The sequence below is a fragment of the Aulonocara stuartgranti genome (assembly GCF_965226115.1).
Source record: "Aulonocara stuartgranti genome assembly, chromosome: 3".
Classification (NCBI taxonomy): domain Eukaryota; kingdom Metazoa; phylum Chordata; class Actinopteri; order Cichliformes; family Cichlidae; genus Aulonocara; species Aulonocara stuartgranti.
In genome coordinates this window covers 74,317,169-74,335,519 of record NC_138941.1, presented here as the reverse complement: position 1 = coordinate 74,335,519, position 18,351 = coordinate 74,317,169, and the positions used below count along the sequence as shown (strand labels likewise).

The 18,351-nt window shown below is 43.6% G+C and overlaps 2 protein-coding genes across 4 annotated transcripts in view; one reads left to right on the top strand and one right to left on the bottom strand.

The window, feature by feature from the left end:
* Positions 1 to 18,351, top strand: part of LOC309703515 (butyrophilin-like protein 2) — a 227,160-nt gene that overhangs the window by 30,069 nt on the left and 178,740 nt on the right. The window lies entirely within an intron of this gene.
* Positions 1 to 18,351, bottom strand: part of ephb4b (eph receptor B4b) — a 230,111-nt gene that overhangs the window by 106,639 nt on the left and 105,121 nt on the right. The gene's annotated exons all lie outside the window — the stretch shown is intronic.

Sequence of the window (18,351 nt, the reverse complement as noted above, 5' to 3'; positions counted from 1 at the left end):
CATTTTATTGAACATTATTCATGAGCACTAGAAATGTTGCAATAATGAAAACGTGTTCTTCAAGGTGACGTAGTATAAATTCCAAATTATTTCTACCATTTGCAATTTGAACAGCTGTCGCAAAACAGTTGTCAAGCTCTAAAAAGTACTGAAATAGTTCAGCTGATGCCATTTTGTAAAGGCAGAGAATTCAGAAACACATCATCTCTAAAAATGAGGTTCATACATTCTATATATTCAAGTTCCATTCTATATATTCAGACTTTGGTTGGAATATATATATATAATATATTCCATTATATATATATATATATATATATATATATATATATAGTGATTACACAACAACTTTACATTTTCAGAGGTCTTTATTTTTCATCACACAGAAAACTGTCCCACTGGTATTTCTCCAAAAATAGTCTAGTCTAATATTATGTTTACATTAACTAGATAATTATTTAATGTTGTACATATTTTTTTTAATTTAGGTATTTTTGGTATACAATATAACTGGAGAAAACTTTTTGGGAACTTTTGGGGCGTAAAAATAAATATAGGGAATGAATTCACTGCACAGGCATATTACATATATCCTAACCTATTAGGCCTTTCTGTAATATGCCTGGCAGTATCCAGCCTTCCTCCTTTCTGTCTGTCAGTCAGGAGGAGGAAGAAGATGATGATGATGACGAAGAGCTACTTGAATTCCCCCTTTGATTCGTGACCTCAGTTTACTTTTAAATACAGGCCTCATCTAACAAACTCCTAATCACATAAATACAGTTTACATAATGTCTCCAATCTCAAAGTAAACCCATTATAGACCACGTCTTACTTTACAGTTAACACTCTGTTTTCTATTATTTATTACATCTAAAAATGTTCTAGTCCTGTTCAGCTGTAGACGTCAGCACAGGTAAACTGTAACTCAGAATGATTTTTATCAAAAAATGTTTAAAGGAAGGATTTTTGATTGGATGAACAGGATAACTGGTGGAAAAAGAAGAAAGGGGTGGGATTAAATTAGCTCAATTATTTATTAGGATTAGGATATTAGATTTTGATTTTTCTGTTGTTATTATTATTAATATTATTCTATTATTATTCTGTTCTCCTTATGCTGCTTTGGTTTATGTGTGTGTGTTTTTTAGTTGTTATTATTTTAACATGTTCAAAATAAAAGCACACAAACAAACATTAGCAAGCTAGAAGTTTTAGGATATGTTTGATTACTAATATGTTTCTGGGTTTGTTTGAGTCTAAGAACAAAGGCTTCTCCTAAACCTGCACACCTTTGAGCTGACTCATCTCTCTGCTGTGTAAAGAATAAACATGTCTTTGTGTACTGTATGACATCCACATATGAAACACTCGTCCATATTCTGATCCTCAGAAACATTTAGCCTTCATAAACCCACAGCTGATGTGAGACGTGGCTGCAGCAAAGGAAGATGACTGATTCTGAACGATCTCCAAGTTTAAGAACAAATGTGCCGATAACAAGTGCTGTAAATGTTTTGGTTACGATGGTTTTAGTGTAAATGATCACAGAGACGGCCTCCATTTATAAAATCAATAAATCAGTCTGGACTCTGTTTCTTGTTTTGCTTTTGGACAAGCTTCAGTAAATTTAACAGAAAATAGATTAATTCTGCAATCCTTCAGTTAGTGAGAGAGCCGGTGTTAGTGAGATTTCTTGCTAGCTACAGACACATTACATCAGCGTGTCCTCAGGCTTGTTTTCTTTGTGAGTATGATTTAGCTTTCGAAGAGGTCAAACAACAGTACAGACATCATGGCAGCAGCCTGCAAGCATTTAACTGAGATGGACTGTAACCCTGGTACACTTACAGATGAGCTCTGTGCTGTAGTCACAACTAGTGTTCTGAGTTTGCTGTGTAATAAAATATCACCTGCTGACTGATTACAAGGAGATAAAATATCAACATATGGAGCGTTTCCTTCACAAGGATCAGCTAGATTATTACACACAGAGGCCTCTGAGGGTCCCTCGTCTTTTTTCTTGGATCATTCCTGTCTTACCCACACAGGCCACTTGAGGCACTATATCACAGCCCAGGATACATCACGCACATGCGTCCTTACGCTTAGTTAACAACAATAAAAGGGCCTGTGTTTCAAACAGAAAAGGAGAAGAAGTTTAAAGATGGGAAGCAAGAACAGGAACTGAGTCAAGATGTAAGTTCATAGAGCCTTATTGAATTTTTTACTTTGATCATCTTCAGAAACAATGAAATGTGTTTATATTTGTAGTAAAGAGACATCAGTCCACTTCATCACTAACTTAAAGTGAAGCCAGTGAGTTTGTGTGTAAAGAAAACACTCCTTTAAAGAAAACATTGAAGTTTAATCTGATGTTTGAATTGGACAAACAGGTATCATCTAATGTTACACTGTAAAAAATGTGAACACCTTTTATTGTCTAACTGTGAACTCGGTGAGATGTTGTTTCCAGTGTCAGAAGTACCCTCATGTCTCATTGTTCCTGAGTTGTGGTTCACACATGGATACTTGTTCTGGAAGTGAAAGTAAACTTTTCTTTGCGCGTCAGCAGTTTCTGTTCTGGCTGACAGTGAGTTTAGGTTGTGTTTCATTGTGTTTGCTGAAGATTTAACAGAAACACCAGGCGGAAGATGTTTCTGCTATTTCTGCTCTTCATGAACGGTAATGTTATTATCACAGGTGTTATATTTGAATCATTTACTGTATTTATTCATGTGAAATGCTGTTACTGTCAATGATGCAGTGATTGTCATCATTATTTATAATCTAGTCACAGCTGTGGTCAGAACAGGCATGGGTATGGTGGTAACTTGGAGGGTTTGATGATTTATTTGACCTGTTTGTTTTTAAGGTGGATTGATTGTACAGCATCCACCTTTACTGAGTTTAAAATTTGGTGCACAAGCTTTAATATATTTTGGATGTTCTTTAATCTACACAGGGCCAAACATGTACATACATTACATGTAAATTCAATGACGTAACTTAACAGTTACAAAATTTGTATCCATGTGAGAATTTTGCACCATTTCTAAACTAAATACAGAACAAGGAGGAATAAGGAAAGAGCACCACGGGCTGCTAATAATGACGGTCTTCGATGCTGTAGATTGTACTATGAACCCCAGTACAGAAAAGTCTGGAATGGCTCTCTGCTTATAGGTCGAAGTCTCTGATCCCACGAGTATTATATTATTATATTATTATACTGCCAGTAGGGAAACAGGTCGGGTGGAGCAGGGCAGGAGACTCACCCAGTTCTGATTGCTGTCCGAATGTGGATCCTGCTTTCACTAAAGCTGTGCTTGCCAGGGTGGCCTTGCAGCCAAGCACCTTCAGTCACATCCATCATCAGCTGCTCTAAATCTGTGAATTTGATAACTGACCAGGTTATAGTTTAGTCACCTGTAAAATAGGCCCCAAGGATCTGTTAGGTTTTAAAGCCAGAGGTTTTACCAGTCTATCAAATCACCTAAATTATTCTTATCTAATGAATCTACTAATGGTGATTTCTAATGCTGACCTGGAGAGGAGAGAGGATGAGGAGCACATCGAGGTCTGGAGATGCACTAATCTCTTTTTTTTCTGTCCCGTTTGGCTCTTTTGCATCAGAATTATTGTCTAAAGGCAAAGAAAGATGCCCAACGGATTTACTTTACCAAACTGACCATCCCGGCCTTGCCATAATGGTCCATTTGATTCACCTTTTATTGTTTATTTTATTTTCACTTGCTGAATACGGGACAGACTTGACTGGGGGAAAGAAGGGGAGAAAGAAAGAGAAACAGCTGAGAAGAGGGACGGGGGAGAAGGGCAAAAAACAAAAACCAACAGAACGGGCAGAAAAAGAAAAAAGATGCATATATCGATCACCTGGATCACCTGTTGAGAAAGAAAAAAGAAAACAAGCAGAAGAGAACAAGAGTAATAGAATAAACAACATCACAATGATATATGGGAATATGACAGTAAATACTAAATGTTAAACATTATTGTGCAGCACATAAGATCAACAGAACACAGTGTGCTTTGAGGTAGGAGCCAAAAAGGGTGTAGTTTGTGGGTGTGATCACCCGTGTGTACACCTGTGAGCTTGGACGCGCTTGTTTTTTTAAAAGGTTCCTTCATGTAATGATCTGCTAGAGGTTGTGGGGGGGCCACAGCCCCGTCCTCCAGGGCATGAAGCAGGTATGGAGGAGATCAAAACTCCAGACATCCAGAGGCCCCCAGAACACAAGAGACCAAGGAAGACCAACAGAGGGGCAGCCGGTGTGTACCTGGACGCCCATCCCCAGACACAAAGAACCACCAACGTACCGATGTCTGAGGGAGTCCGCCACTGGCAGGGGAAGTGGTGGTGGGGGGAGATAGGCCTCCATACCTTGGACGGCCTGAGATGTCCCCAGGGAGGTGGTGTCTGACACCCAACCTGACATTAGACACAGACATACAGGCACACACAGACACAAACATCCATTCCCACCCTCATGCTCTCATATGCACTTACTCCACACTCAACCAACGTGGAGACAGACATAAAGAGACGCTGTACACATGATCACACTCCCCAAGCGTACTCTACAAACCGGGTCTAGGTACCCTTGCCCCTGGAGGGGGGAACTGCACCCAGACCCAGGTGGTGTTTCCTTTTTCCCTGCGGTGGGGGGAGGCAGACTGCCCCGACTCCGCAGCAGCAGGGAGGCCCCACACTCCAGACCGCAGTCGGACGGCCAACTCCTCCTAGCTCCCCCGCTCCAGCAGGCCGCAGAGAACGGGGGTGAGAGAAGACTCCAAACCTCCCTCCACCCGCTCATATGTAGTGTTGATGCATGTGTGTTCTAAGGTGCATTTAAAACCCAGGAGGGCATGGAGCTACCTGCCAGAGAGCAGCAGGTAAGCGCATAGTCCCTCCTGCTAGCCCTCAATGTCTACATGTATTTAAAATTGAGAGGTGGGCAACGACGCCAGGGGTGGGGTGTACACCCTGATGGTAACTTGGAGTCCGTGTATCGTGCCCACCCCCAAGATCCTATATGTATGTGTAATGAGGGTGTGAGTAATGTGAATGTCTAAGTTGTGGGATAAAATTGAGGCAGAGGCAGCCAGAAGGGGACAGAGGGGGGGGGGGGGGGGTAGCCTCCTCTGTCCCCTGCTGACATACCCCTACTCCAAGGCCCTGCATGTGTGGGTGGTTGTGGTGGAGCGGGAAGAGGGAGGCAGCTGGAGATGGGGAGGGAAGGAAGGGAGGGGCAAGTGACCCCTCCCTGGGGCCAGCTCCCCCGCTGACCCCAGTAGGCACTCCCATACTCCGCGTCCCGCCAGGGAAAGGGGGCCCAGGCCCATCCAGACCGGGGCCCAGTGCAGCAGCGCCTCCCGGCCCCACAGAGCCCGGGACAGTCCACCCAACCCCACCACAGAGAAAACTGCACCCACCCCCCCATTCACTCATCTTCCAGACTACATGAGACAATAGACGCCCAGGCTGAGATCTTCCTCCACCTCTCCTGTATCTCCCCCTCCTACAGAGAGGATGCACTAATCTCTGATCTGTGTCGATATAATCCCACAGGAAGGGAACCAAATCCTTGGAGGTTAAAATCCAACACGGTAAAAATGAGCAGAGAAAAGCCAAAATAATAAATCCAACATGTAAAATCCACAGTGTTCAGCTGTGGCTGATCCTCTAGTGAACTTTCAGGGTCAGATCTCCTGACGATGTCCTCCACCCATCACAGGGAACTAGAAGAAGAAACCTGAATGTTCCCAGGAGCCATCATCAGGAGCCAACATATGTTATACTTTATTATTACTAAGACGACTAAACCATCTATGATAAGTGCCTTGTTGTTGATTTGAGGATGGTTGAACCCACAGCATGCAGTTAATTTGTGCTCTTTTGTTTTGTGTCCTCAGTTTCCCAGCATGCTCTGGCTGTGGAGGTAGAAGGAAATACAGAGGCAGAGTCTGTCCAGCTGCCCTGTCAGCACTCAGGTTTTATACCTGACGACAATCCCACAGTGACGTGGACCCGCAATGATCTCGATCCCACAACCGTCCACGTACGACGAGAAGAAGGAGATGATCTTAAAGGACAAAACTGGCGTTACAGCAGGCGCACGTCGATGAGGCCTGATGCTCTGGACTCTTTAGACTTCAGCCTCACTCTGAGAAAACCACAACTGACCGACAGCGGCAAATATAGCTGCACCCTCAGTGATGGGAGGAAAGAACGGAGACTGACAGATGTACAGCTGCAGGTCAAAGGTCAGCCACAAATCTCAACACCTATAATTCCAGGTCAAAGGTCAATACTCTTCAGAGGTCTATGTCTGTTTATCCTCTTATACTACAGTACCCATAATGCAGTTCATGAGTCGTTCTGTGTCACTCACCCAAACTTTAGCAAACTGGAAGAGCTGAACACAAACCTCCCACCAAAACATGGAAATCTGAATCCCGCCTTTGATCACATTCACTGGTCAGACCAATGGTTCAAATGTAAGAATAACTGCATTAGAAGCTACATTTATTTCATCTGCAAGGAGATTATCTTCTGTTTTCTTTCATTCCTGCAGACTTGTTGGTTCTTTTTCCTCTGTCAGCTATTCACATGGTCACGTTAAACTAGCTAACTCTGGCTGTTTCTCAGTGTGTGTACTTGTGTTCTTGCCTTGGTCTTTGAATATATGGTAGGAATCCAAAGATAAAGCAGCTCAAAAGATGTTAGTCAAGCTTCACTCTGTGGTTTCATATGTTCAGATCGATGTTTAAAGAATTCCTGCAGACTTGTTGGTTCTTTTTCAGGGAAATTCAAAATGTGCTGCATGCTGAGAAGCAATTGTGAACGATACCAGAGTGTGAGATCAAGTAATTCTGACTAAGAGTCTAATTCACATGCCAGAAAACACAGAGTGAAGCACACGTGGAGGTGGTGCCCTCATAGTTCAGTGAAGTCTCTAGAGTCCCCTCTGATGAAGTCAATAATCATCAAAGGCATACACAGAAGCAAACTACTGCTTTTTGAACTAGACCACAGCTCAGCCACTGGCCATCGCAAAACTATATACATTCATTTTTACTGTGCAGGAACTGAATATCACACAGTCCATCAGTGATCTTCAGTTCTTTGATTTCAATTTAAATCCTGCATCACAGTTCATCAGAAAGGACACCTGGTTGATCTGCAGTAAAGATGAACTTCAGGATTTTCTTCTGTCTGTACAGCTCATGTTGTGCTTTGCTGTTCTCTCAGCTGACAGTGAGGAGGTGGATTCAGGGGTGGAGTTTGTCCAGCTGCCCTGCAAAACCACACTTCATCTGGCTGAAGATGCTAAAGTGGAGTGGATGGACAGTGGTGATCATAGGGTCCATGTATTTCAAGATGGCCTGGACCAGCCAGTTGAACAGAGTAAGGATTACAGAGGCCGAACAGAGATGTATGCAAACCTGGTGAAAACTGGAGACCTCAGTCTGTTCCTGGACCGCCCCACAGAGAAAGACACAAACATCTACACCTGCACCGTCTACAGCAGGGAGGGAAACATCCTGCTGATGAAACAAGTGAAGCTCTATGTCAGAGGTCAGTGCTGTAGATACATACTGATATCTGAATCAAGTGTTATGAGTGAACTAAAAATGAAGAAAGAAAGAAAAGAAATCCCACCATCAGAGAAGACAGAAGGTAACACTTGTAACCTAACAACCAATCACAGCAGGGCAACCCTCCAGGTGATCCAATCTAGCAGTCAGTACTAAAGATCCAGCTCAGAGTTCAGGGCAACGCTGGTGGGACATTTCTTCAGATGTGCTGGGTTTTGATTTTGTGTTTCTGTCTTTTCTTATTGACAGAATACAAATCCTATGCCACAGTAATAATAATCACAGTGCCATGCATCATTGTTGCGATCATCATTGCTATGTATGTGGGCTTTCGCTGGGGTGTTCGCAAATATCAATGGTAGAAGACGGCTAAAAAGAAGGTATGTGATTCTGTGTCTCTGTGTGTCTTTAGCAAAAAGCAAACCGCCTTATAGATCAATCAGCTCCAAGTCAGAGAAACACAGGGCAGGGATAGCTCAGTAGGTAGAGTGGTTGCCCGATGATCAGTATGTCCACTGAACAGCTACCCTGAGGTACCGCTGAGCAAGGTGCCATCCCTACACACTGCTTCACTGAGTGAATGAGAAATACTGAGAAAAAAAAGAAGTAATTTCACCACGGGGATCAATAAAGTATACATTACATTAATTAAAGCAGGAGTGAGGAGCTGCTGGTTACACAGCAGAGGAGATGATGGAGGGTCACACTCACATGTGTCTGTCCTTATGCTCTGCTCTGTGTCCTTTCTGTTCTTTAGGCAGTGAAAGTGGAGAGGTCGGTCTTCAGGAGGCCACAGTGGAGTGAAGACAGTCACTACAAATATGTGATGGTCCACGTGTGTCAGTGAAGCCTAAAGTAGACTGATAAACCAGCCTGTTAGACTGAGATCAAAGCAGTTTGTCTTTAATACTGGATCTCATGCTGTCCACTGGCTGCTTTATGCTTCCTACAGTCCAAAGACATGTTTCTTGTCCTGTAGCAGCTGAGATAAGTTCCTGAAGTTAGCATGTTTACGCTGCACTCATGTCACAGTTTAGATAATCTCACTGTTTAACATTTCTATATGATGCTTATTATAAGGTTAGCTGCTGAACTGTGACCAGATGAGAGCATGTTTTTGGGAATATACATATTGGTTTGGTCGTGAGGCCCCTTTGTTGGTGGTACTTACTGGTTTAAACAGCTAACCAATGAAATCAGGTCCACAGCAGGAGCACATGTGGGCCACATTAAAGAAACACTTTATCCTGTATTCGGGAGTGATGATGATAATAATATTAAAGGTGCTGTTTTTATTTTTATCTAATTTGTTTTGTTTGAAAAGGGACCGTGTACGATATTAACACTCTGTAACAGAGTTAGCTTAATGCTAATTAGTATCTACATCAGCATCCTTGCCAGGTTACGTGCACTTCTAGCATGTAAAATTTAACAAAGTAGAATTTCCCTGCTCCCAGTGTTTGTGCTCTCCTGCTCCTACATTCCCACCTCCACTGTCAGCTATTCACATGGTCACGTTAAACTAGCTAACTCTGGCTGTTTCTCAGTGTGTGTACTTGTGTTCTTGCCTTGGTCTTTGAATATATGGTAGGAATCCAAAGATTAAGCAGCTCAAAAGATGTTAGTCAAGCTTCACTCTGTGGCTTCATATGTTCAGATTGATGTTTAAAGAATTAGGAGTGTCACGGCCGAGCGTACATCAGGAGAATGAACGGCACAGGAGGCACGGAGAATGAAAGGAACACACACTTTATTTACAGTGAAGTAATGTGAAAACACAACGGCTGAACTACACACAAGGTGCCTGATGATTTAAGAATAGAATAGAATAGAATAATCCTTTAATTGTCCCACAAGGGGAAATTTGGTTGTAACAGCAGCCAGAAAGACACATATACAAACAAACAATACACAGGACACAGAACAGAAACATACACAATTTTTCTTACATATTTACATTAAGGACAATGGTTACTATATACAGAGAGTACTGTACTCATTTAACCAATGAGACTTGACAATAAAGTAACTATAACTAAAGTCTGGAGTCTTACTTATGAAAAACTGTGAGCAAAATTAAACTAACATTTCAATAGGAATAAACTTGGAGCAAAAGCCAAAACTATGATCTCTTTGAACTACAACAATACTATGATTAACCTAGAGCAGAGCTATGATAGATGCTGTGTGCTGTGAATTCACTCTTTTTTTTTTTTTTTTTTTTTTTAATTTTTTTTAAATTTTTTTAAATTTCATTTATTGCCAACACGTTTAAAACAATACAGCAGTGCCATAACTGAAACACACACTGCTGGCCCATCATGTTTACAACAGTCTGTCAACAGATTCAGCATAAAAATAATTGATACACAATATTAACATACATCCATATCTACCAAAGTCTTAAAAATTAAGTATCTGTATATAACAAACCCCCCCCCCCCCCCCCCCCCCCCCCCGAAATTAAACGAAGTACACTTCACAACATTACATATGCACATGTGCTGCAAGTGTTTACATACATTCACTCCATTCCAAATCACACTTTCTATGGAAGCCCGTTTCCGCCATTAAAAAACAAAACAAACAAAAAAAAAAAACAAGTATCCATATCCATACCTATAATTTCGAGTTACTTCTCTCAAAATCTCGAGTTAATAACTCAAGATTTTTTTTTTTTTTTTTTGGGCCTGTCCCGTTTGGCTCTTTTGCCCTCAGAATTGTTGTCTAAAGGCAAAGAAAGATGCCCAACGGATTTACTTTACCAAACTGACCATCCCAGCCTTGCCGTAATGGTCCATTTGATTCACCTTTTATTGCTTATTTTATTTTCACTTACTGAATACGGGACAGACTTGACTGGGGGAAAGAAGGGGAGAAAGAAAGAGGGAAAGAGAAACAGCTGAGAAGAGGGACGGGGGAGAAGGGCAAAAGACAAAAACCAACAGAACGGGCAGAGAAAAAAAAATGCATATATCGATCACCTGGATCACCTGCTGAGAAAGAAAAAAGAAAACAAGCAGAAGAGAACAAGAGTAATAGAATAAACAGCATCACAATGATATATGGGAATATGACAGTAAATACTAAATGTTAAACATTATTGTGCAGCACATAAGATCAACAGAACACAGTGTGCTTTGAGGTAGGAGCCAAAAAGGGTGTAGTTTGTGGGTGTGATCACCCGTGTGTACACCTGTGAGCATGGACGCGCTTGTTTTTTGTTTTTTAAAAGGTTCCTTCATGTAATAATCTGCTAGAGAGTGTGGGGGGGCCACAGCCCCGTCCTCCAGGGCATGAAGCAGGTATGGAGGAGATCAAAACTCCAGACATCCAGAGGCCCCCAGAACACAAGAGACCAAGGAAGACCCACAGAGGGGCAGCTGCGCCACTGTCCCGGAAAGAGCTGAGGAGAGTCCCAGATGAGGGCTCACTCAGCAGCCGCGGAGCAGAAGCCAGGGGGAGTTGCAGTGACGCGCCCGTGAGCTCCGCCGGCAGCCAGCTGCGCCTGAGTGACCGAGCCCCAGGCCGAGAGGCCGGGGGCACCCCACCTCCGAAGTGGCCCGAGCGAGCCCCAGGCTCCAGGCCCCGATAAGCGGCCGCCAAGGAGTGAGCCGGTGTGTACCTGGACGCCCATCCCCGGACACAAAGAACCACCAACGCACCGATGTCTGCGGGGGTCCGCCACTGGCAGGGGAAGTGGTGGTAGGGGGAGATAGGCCTCCAAACCTTGGAGGGCCTGAGATGTCCCCAGAGAGGTGGCGCCTGACACCCAACCTGACATATAGACACAGACATACAGGCACACACAGATACAAACATCCATTCCCACCCTCATGCTCTCATATGCACTTACTCCACACTCAACCAACGTGGAGACAGACATAAAGAGACGTTGTACACACGATCACACTCCCCAAGCGTACTCTACAAACCGGGTCTAGGTGCCCCCGCCCCTGGAGGGGGGAACTGCACCCAGACCCAGGTGGTGTTTCCCTTTTCCCTGCGGTTGGGGGAGGCAGACCGCCCCGACTCCGCAGCAGCAGGAAGGCTCCACACTCCAGACCGCAGTCGGACGGCCAACTCCTCCTCCTAGCCCCCCTGCTCCAGCAGGTCGCAGAGAACGGGGGTGAGAGAAGACTCCAAACCTCCCTCCACCCGCTCATTGTAATGTTGATGCATGTGTGTTCTAAGGTGCATTTAAAACCCAGGAGGGCTTGGAGCTACCTGCCAGAGAGCAGCAGGTAAGCGCATGGTCCCTCCTGCTAGCCCTCAATGTCTACGTGTATTTAAAATTGAGAGGTGGGCAACGATGCCAGGGGTGGGGTGTACACCCTGATGGTACTTTGGACTCCGTGTATCGTGCCCACCCCCAAGATCCTATATGTATGTGTGATGAGAGTGTGAGTAATGTGAATGTCTAAGTTGTGGGATAAAATTGAGGCAGAGGCAGCCAGAAGGGGACAGAGAGGGGGGGGGGGGGGGTAGCCTCCTCTGCACCCTGGTGACATACCCCTACTCCAAGGCCCTGCATGTGTGGGTGGTTGTGGTGGGAGAGGGAGGCAGCTGGAGATGGGGAGGGAAGGAAGGGAGGGGCAAGTGACCCCTCCCTGGGGCCAGCTCCCCCGCTGACCCCAGTAGGCACCCCCATACTCCGCGACCCGCCAGGGAAAGGGGGCCCAGGCCCAGCCAGACCGGGCCCAGTGCAGCAGCGCCGCCCGGCCCCACAGAGCCCTGGACAGTCCACCCAACCCAACCACAGAGAAAACTGCACCCACCCCACCATCCACACATCTTCCAGACTACATAAGACAATAAACACCCAGGCTGAGATCTTCCTCCACCTCTCCTGTATCTCCCCCTCCTGCAGAGGGAGCTCCTGAGGAGAGGAAAGCTCCTGCAAGATGTGACAATCTCCCCCACCAGTTGAAGAGCCCCCCAGGTGGCTCGACGCACCGGCGGCACCCTGCTCCAGGGCTGGACCCCCATGCACCCACCCGCCCACAACCCCGGCAACACACCAACCAGGACCCAAGCCCCCGAGGCCCGGTCCGGGTCCCAGCCCAGAGACGGAGCGCCCCCAGAACCTCACGCCCATCCCGGACCCACCCAGGGGCAGCCAGGCTACCAGGTCAGTAACCCACGTCCGTCAGCACAGACCCTCCCCTAGCCCCGCTGCACGCAGCCGCGAGGAAACAGTCACCGGAGAGCCAACAGAGCCCCTAACCGGACATGACCGCTACCCCTGGTTGAGCCCCCCAAGGAAGATGCCTCCGGGGAACCCCCCGACGCCCTAAGCCTGTCCCTACCCCCACACCAATCACAACAGTGAAGGCGGGACCAAACTATGACCCCCCACCCCCACTAGGTGATGGAGCTGATCAAAGGAGCCCAGAGCAATTGATCTGATGTGGTGGCAGAGGCTGTATCAAGACTAATGTAATCTAATAGATCATTTCTATATTGGTTAGAATTAAGATTATTTTTATTTTTCCAGTTCATGAGGACTGTTTTCTTGGCTATGCATAGGGCAGTGAAAACCATATGGGCGATATTCTTTTCTGAAGTGACATTATCTAAGCTGCCCAACAAACACACTAAAGGGGAAGTTGGAATGTTACATTTCAGACACTTCGATAAGTCTTCACATATCTCGCGCCAAAACTTCTGAACTGGTGGACAGAACCAAAGAGCGTGGATATAATTGTCCGGTGAATTGGTTTGGCAGTGTGAGCAGTTGTTGGTAGACGTAAAGCCCATCTTGAACATCCGATGACCTGTATAGTGCACTCTATGTAATATTTTGTATTGAATTAATTGAAGACTGGGATTTCTAATTAGATGAAAGGTTTTTAAGCAAATCTGAGACCAGAAGTTTAGGTCTAAGTTAACTGATAAATCCGCTTCCCATTTTGCAATAGGAAGTGATATTGATTCATCTGTTTTAGAAAGCATTCTGTATATTTTGGATAGTAATTTGGGGGGTTTAAGAGTAAGAAATTGAACCACACTTGGTGGTGTTTGTAGTTCAACTTGACCCGGTTTAAATTTCTTTTTTACTATGGATTTAATTTGTTGATATTCTAAAAATCTTTTCTTGTTGATCCCATATTGTGTAACTAGTCCATCAAATGAAATAAATTCTGTTCCTTCTAGTATATGTTCTAAATATTTGATTCCTTTATCACTCCAATCTGAAAAGTTTATCATATTATTGTTTTGTAATATGTCAGGGTTGTTCCAGATAGGTGTACGTTTGCATGGGATTAATGAAGACGCCGTCAATTTTAGAAACTCCCACCATGCTGTCAGAGAAGAGCTGATGTTGATGCTTTTAAAGCATTCATGTCGTTGGATGTTTGAGCTGATAAATGGTAGGTCTGAGATCTCTAGATTATTGCAGAGTGCTTGTTCTACATCTAGCCAAGGTTCATCTAAGAGGGTGTGTTTTAGCCATCCTGAGATAAACTGAAGCCTGTTGGCTAAGAAGTAGTGCTGAAAGTTAGGCAGTTCTAGTCCTCCTTTATCCTTGGTCTTTTGTAGTGTTTTTAAGCTTATACGTGGGGGTTTATTTTTCCAAAGGAATTTGGACATACATGAATCTAGAGATCTGAACCAATCTTGTGGCGGTTTAGTTGGGATCATTGAGAATAAATAATTTATTTTTGGTAAGACCATCATTTTTATAGCGGCAACCCTTCCCATGAGTGATATGGGTAGACATTTCCATCTAGCCAGATCATCTTCTACCTTCTTTAAAAGTGGGATATGGTTTAATTTAGTTAGATCTGCAAGCTTGGGAGAAACATTAATACCTAAATATTTTATATTTCCCGATTGCAGTGGTGTAGAAGAGGAATTATGGAAGGAGCAATTAATCGGTAGGACTGTAGATTTTGACCAGTTAATTGAGTAATCTGATATTCTTGCAAAAGAGTTTATCAATTCAATCACCCCAGAGATATTGGTTTGTGAGTTCTGGAGAAAGAGTAACACATCATCCGCATAAAGGCTGATTTTATGTTCCACGTTCTTGCATTTTATGCCCTTAATTACTGAATTCTGTCTAATTGCTGCTGCTAGTGGTTCAATAAAAATTGCAAATAGTGAAGGGGAGAGTGGGCATCCCTGCCTGGTGCCCCTCAAGAGACAGAAGCTGGAGGATGTCTGGTCATTTGTTCTAACACAAGCTGTTGGGGAGTTATATAATATTTTTAACCAGTTTATGAAAGAGGATCCAAAACCAAATTTGTGTAAAGTTGCAAATAGAAATTTCCAGTTAACTCTGTCAAATGCTTTTTCTGCGTCTAAAGAGAATATTGTAGTTTCTAGGTTTTTACTGTATGAGTAGTCTATCAAATTAAGTAATCTACGTGTATTTGTTGATGAGTGCCTACCTTTTATGAAACCAGTTTGGTCAGGATGAATTAAGAGGGGGGTTATTTTCTCCAGTCTCTTTGAGAGAGCTTTGCAGATTATTTTAAGGTCTACATTTATAAGGGATATTGGACGATAGCTTGAGGGATATACAGGGTCTTTGCCTGGTTTTAGCAGGAGATTAATGTTTGCAGAATTCATATTTGATGGAAGTCTGCCCTTTTCTTTAATTTCCAACAACGTTCTGTAGAAAACTGGTGCTAGAATAGACCAGAATTCTTTGTAGAATTCTGCAGGAAAGCCATCTGGACCTGGAGCCTTATTATTGGGCATACTTATCAGGGCTTCCTGGAGTTCACTTGGTGTCAGTGGTGAATCCAGTGCCATTGCTTGAGTGTCCAATAATTTTGGAAGAGTTATGTTGTCCAAAAACTGATCAATTTCTTTTTTAGATGGGTTTATTTGTGGTGAATACAACGTTTTATAGAAATCCCTGAAAATGTTGTTTATTTGTATCGGTTCATATAATGTGTTCCCAGATGAATCTTGAACAGCACATATAGTTGTTTTTTCTTTATTTATTTTTAGCTGGTTTGCTAGAAATTGACCGGATTTATTACCATGTTCATAATTTTGTAGGCGTAGTCTTTGTACTAAGAATTTTGTTTTTTTATCAATTATCTCATTTAATTCTAGTTTTGTTTTGCGTATTTTGTTCAATGTTTCCTGATCTTGGTGGGACGCGTAGGCTTCTTCTAGTGATTTGATGTTTTTTTCTAATTCCTTTATATTTTTGTTTTCTTTTTTCTTTTTATGTGATGAGAAAGAAATTATTTTACCTCTCATCACAGCTTTCCCTGCTTCCCATAGAACAGAAGCTGATGTTTCGGGAGTGTCATTATAGTCCAAATATGAAGGCCACTCTTTTTTAAAATATTTAATAAAGTCTTCATCTTTAAGTAGTGATATATTAAATCTCCAGCTTTTTCTTGGCGTAGTATTATTCTTGTGCATTAGTGTTAAAGATACAGGACCATGATCGCTGACAGCTATAGGGTGAATCTCAGTGTCTGAAATGTCGCTCAGCAGTGAGCTGCTGACCAAAAAATAATCCAGACGAGAGTAAGAGTGATGGACATGTGAGAAAAAAGTATATTCCTTACTGGTGGGGTGAAGGGAGCGCCATGCATCGCAAAGACCAAAGTCGCTCATATACTGTTTGATTATATTTGTGGACTGCCAATTACGCTGAGTTCCCGCTGTATTGAGCCTATCCATGTCTTCATTTAGTCCAAGGTTGAGGTCACCTCCAAGAACAAGTGTGCCATCTAAGTGTTCAGAGAGTGCACTGAAAAAACCGTGAAAGAATGAGGGATCATCAACATTTGGACCATATACACTTGCAATACATAGCTTTTTATCACGTATAGATAGTTTAATGATTAAGAATCTGCCCTCTGGATCTATAACTGTATCGAGTACTGTGAAATTAATATTTTTATGTATTAAAATTGCTGCTCCCCTTTGTCTAGAATTATAACAAGCTGAGAACACATTAGGAAACTCAGGTGTTTTAAGTTCATTCGAACCTCTAAGAGGTCTGTGGGTCTCTTGTAATAGGACAACATCTGCCTGTAGTTTTTTGAGTTGGTTAAATATTTTTAACCTCTTTTCTCTGGAGCCAGCTCCATTTATATTCCATGTAATGAACCTCAGTGTACCCATAGATGTTTGTGTATAACTAGGGATGTATGCTGTGTGGACCCTGCGTCGTTCCAAGATCTCTTTGGGGAACTGGTCGTTCACGCTGAAGTCCGTTCCTTTTAATTCCCTGCCGCGGCTTTTCACTTGTTGCTTTTGTTTGAAGTGGCCGAATTTGGCCACGATAGGACGTGGTCTCCCGGCCGTAGCCCGAATGGGGCCGAGGCGATGTACCCGATCGAAGACGATGTTCTTCACAGTGTCCTCCGGCAGCTTCAGGTGGGTTTTGATGAAGCTTTTTACCGTGGTCTCCGCGTCCTCTCCAGCGGCTTCTGGAATACCAGAAAATACCAGATTATCCCACATGCTACGAGCCTGTAGATCGATAACTGTTTCTTTTATTTTTTTATTTTCTCTATTGAGCTGGGTAACATTATCTGTGAGACATTTCACCGACTCCCTTAGCGTGGCATTTTCAGCAGCAAGCGTTTCCACCTGCTGCTGGCTGTACTCCAGGGATTCTCGCAAGCATTTAAATTCTCGGTGAAGAATCTCCACCAAGGACAGCCTTGCGTCGAAACTGGACAATCGCTTGTCGATTGACTCCAATATGTCGGCAATATCTTTGCCGGCTGGCGATGTTGAGCCGGGGGAATCTGCCGGGCGTTGTCTTTTCGACGACGGCGTCTCAGCTTTGGCCGGGGAAGCTGCACACGGGGTCTTCTTCATCACGAGATCCTGAAAGCACTGATCGATGTAATCTTGGAGAGTCTCTAAACTCTCCTCGTTGTTCTCCAGGGTGTTGGAGATTATTTAGACAAATAGTGTTAGTTATAAGACAATTGATAAGTGTATTTGGTAATGCTGAAGCTTAAATGAATTTGTTCAAATCTAAACTACCATTTGCTTTAATTTTCCGCCAAAATCTCCGGCGTCTGACATCAGTTACAACATGAGTCGCTTACCTTGTCCGTCACTTCCGTCACTTACTCACCTGACCCTGTGAATTCACTCTAAAGTAAGAGTCCATGGATTGAGCCTGAAGGCTGGAGAGTTCGAGGGCTGGGAACCCGATGCGGGGTGACAGCCCATGCAGGAACCGAGAGGTGTGGGGGTAAGGGAAGGGTTAGAAGGGTACGGGAGCCGGGGAGCTCAGAGTCACGGCAATGAAGGGAAACAGATGTCAAAGACAACCCAGATTGTGCTGGTCTTTAAAGCCGGCAGCCAAATTACGTCCAGGTACTGTCTGTCTGTGATGACCCGGCGACTCCGCCCAAAGGTGGAATCACTGGCGCTGTGGAAAAAGCCGGCACTCACCCGGACCATGACAAGGGGGAGTAGATTTCTATTACAATGTATCTCTGAGATCAGCAACGTTCCTGTAAACCTATCAAATTTCCACAAACAGATCCTTTGATTATGGAAAATGATATTTACACAACACTCCTCTCCCCACATGTCCTCCCTTTGGAACCATAGTATTGCTGAAATTGGTTTGAGGGTGATGCATTGCTTGTGACTGATTCACTGAACTCCGTGTTTTTTAATCAAATATAAGTTGCACACAAAAGGATTACAGGCAGGCGTCTTATGCCATCCCACTGGCACTAAGGCAGTTAATCTGTAACAGCACATTACATTCAGATGTCA